Here is a 2,750-nt window from a genome sequence, read left to right as displayed (position 1 = left end):
TATTTTATTTACAAAAAAGTTCTTAGGTTCAAAAAAACATTCAGTGAACGGAAAAAGTGAGGTAGGTAATATAGGTATTTAGCTGTGTCACATGCCCTTAAGTAAACCGTCTAAATATTACGAGTTTACCGCAACATCAATTTTGTAAGTGGAAATTTTCAATTAAGTAATTTCATTTCATGATCAAATGTTTTCCAACTGTTTCTAAACATTATTGATTTAAAAGAAAATTTTAATTGCAAATGGGTTTTCTAATATTATAGGAAATAACTCTGTTCTTAAAGTTTTTCTATCGTAGTATACAATTTGTAAACTTTTTCAAACTTTGAAAGTTGTAAGAAAAATGAAATACATAATGGGCAAAAAACTTAGAATATCTTAATCTTTTAAATAATTGTGTTTTGGTTTTAAAACACTCGATAGAAAATCTAGAAGATTTTAGGACAATTAAAAGATTTCTTAGAAAAACTGAATGATTTGAAAAGATATTTCGAAGGTGTAGAAGTTTTGTAAAGGTTTTAAAGTGATTTAAAATTTGAAATTTTTTACACAATTTAAAATTTTCAATACATTTTTAAAACAACTTTTAACAGTTTTATAAAATATTCAGTATTTCGAAAAAAATGTTAGAAGCTATTTAAGAATTTTGGAAGGATGAAATTTTTTGGTAAGATTTGAAGGTCATTTTAAAATGTTATTTCTTATGACAAAATTTATTTAGGAATTTCAAAATTCTTTAAGAGATTAACAATATTTAAAAACATGAATAGTTTTTCGAAAAATTATTTTAAAAATTATTTCTTCAAATCTTCTGAAAATCCTAAATATCTTTTAATCTGACTAATTTTTCCTAATATTTTGTGTGTCCTGCAAAATAAAAAAAATTCATAAAAATTTTCTGCATTTTTTTCGGCATATGTGAAATATTCAAAAATGTTTTTGAAATATCTCCGGAATCTTAAGAAAACTATATTTATATAACTTTAAAAAGAAACAGATAAGCGGTGTCAAAAATAATAGGTTGCCTCGCGCTTCGCGATCGAACATAATTACACCTCGCGCTTCACGCTCGGATATTTATTCTTTGCATTTGAAATGCTTGAAAAAAACTTAATCAAAAAGATTTCTTTTAGATAGCAGTATTTATATGCGTCTGCATATTCTGAATTGTCTACTTAATTAAGTATAGTCAAAGATTAAGTTTCTCAAAGCTCTGTAGGCTTTGAGGTACACGTTCTCATTGTAACACTCGCGCTGTGCGCTCGATTTCCGACAGATATTTGTAAACAGGTTTTGCTGGATTTTTTTCTCGTAAATTTCGTCGTTTTTCCACACATTTTTTATTTTATTTTTTTCAGCGTTATTTTTCACGAATAAAACAAAAAGGACGCATCCTATCAAGAAGTGAATTGTAACGAAATTGTAGATCTTTTTTGGGATAACCATTTTTGTTATTTCATCTTTTTTCGTATCTTACATAGTTTGTCCACAAAATGGAATTTTTTATTTTCCATTATTTCTTGTGCAATCAAAATTTGAATTTTCGGTTTTTGAAGAAAATCCAAAAATTGGTTATGATAATCTTGTCAGGCTTTTAAAAAGAAATATTTTTCCTTTATAGACTTTTTTTCATATCGTGCGATTTTCGGCTTCAAATTTTGATTTTCGTTTAATTAAAAAAATTTTGATAACGCTATAACTCTGAGAATTTTCTTTTTATCGAAAAAAGTCATTAGGATAAATTGTTTATTCTTTTTAATACTATGAATATCCGTACATAGAATTTTCAAATTCAGAAAAAAGTGGTCTTAAAAATTTTCAAAATGCGCTCACTTTTTGAATTTTTATCAAAAATGGCTGGTTCGCGAACTCGTCCTTTCTTTTAGGACCCAAAGAATGTGTGCCAAAGATGAATTTGATTCGTTCATTTTTTCGAGAGTTATCGTGTTTACGGACGGACGGACGGCCGGACGGACAGACAGACAGACGCCATCGTGAAAACCTGATTTTCGGATTCAGGGGGTCTTGAAACGTGGAGATCCGTTGAAGAAGTGTGATGTCAAATTTCCGACAATTCTAATACTTTCTCAATCATAAAGGATGAGAATGTAAAAAACATAATTTTTTAACTCTAAACTGAAACTGAAATTAATAGCCCAGATTTTTTAAAAGTTTGTTTCCCCTATTTTTAAAGGCTAAATCTAATAACTTAGTTATTAGTACATATACTAAATTAGGAAATGTGAAATGCATTAAAAGTTAAAAGAAAATTAGATATATTTTTATTTAATTTATTTTAATCAATTTATTTATTTAATTAAAGTTCAACTAAATACTATTTAATTAGATTATATAATAAGTGTTCAAGAAAGCAGTTTTAAAGAGCTACTCATCTATTTATATTGCATTTTTTGGCGGGGAAATACATTTCTCGGAAACTCTCAGCCGGTTCTCCGAACTGGAGGTTCTAAGAATCAAGAATCGAAGATTTCCCTTCGCCCTACCAATATCATTTCAACAAATTGGGCGAATTCAAAGCAAAATCACACTTTGCGGACTATTCTAATTTAATAATTTTAAATTGTCTGAAATATATAAAAAATTATGTCGAATTATATGAATTTAGAAAATATTGTATATAAAAATTAAAAAAAAAAAAGATCAAACAACCACTGCGTGGTCCTACTGTCAGCAACCGTCAACTAAAAATGACACCAGCTCCCAGAATATACGCGATAAATCACACCTAT

This window comes from Belonocnema kinseyi, chromosome 9 (assembly GCF_010883055.1).
Source record: "Belonocnema kinseyi isolate 2016_QV_RU_SX_M_011 chromosome 9, B_treatae_v1, whole genome shotgun sequence".
Taxonomy (NCBI): domain Eukaryota; kingdom Metazoa; phylum Arthropoda; class Insecta; order Hymenoptera; family Cynipidae; genus Belonocnema; species Belonocnema kinseyi.
Note: the sequence above shows the minus strand (reverse complement) of the source record.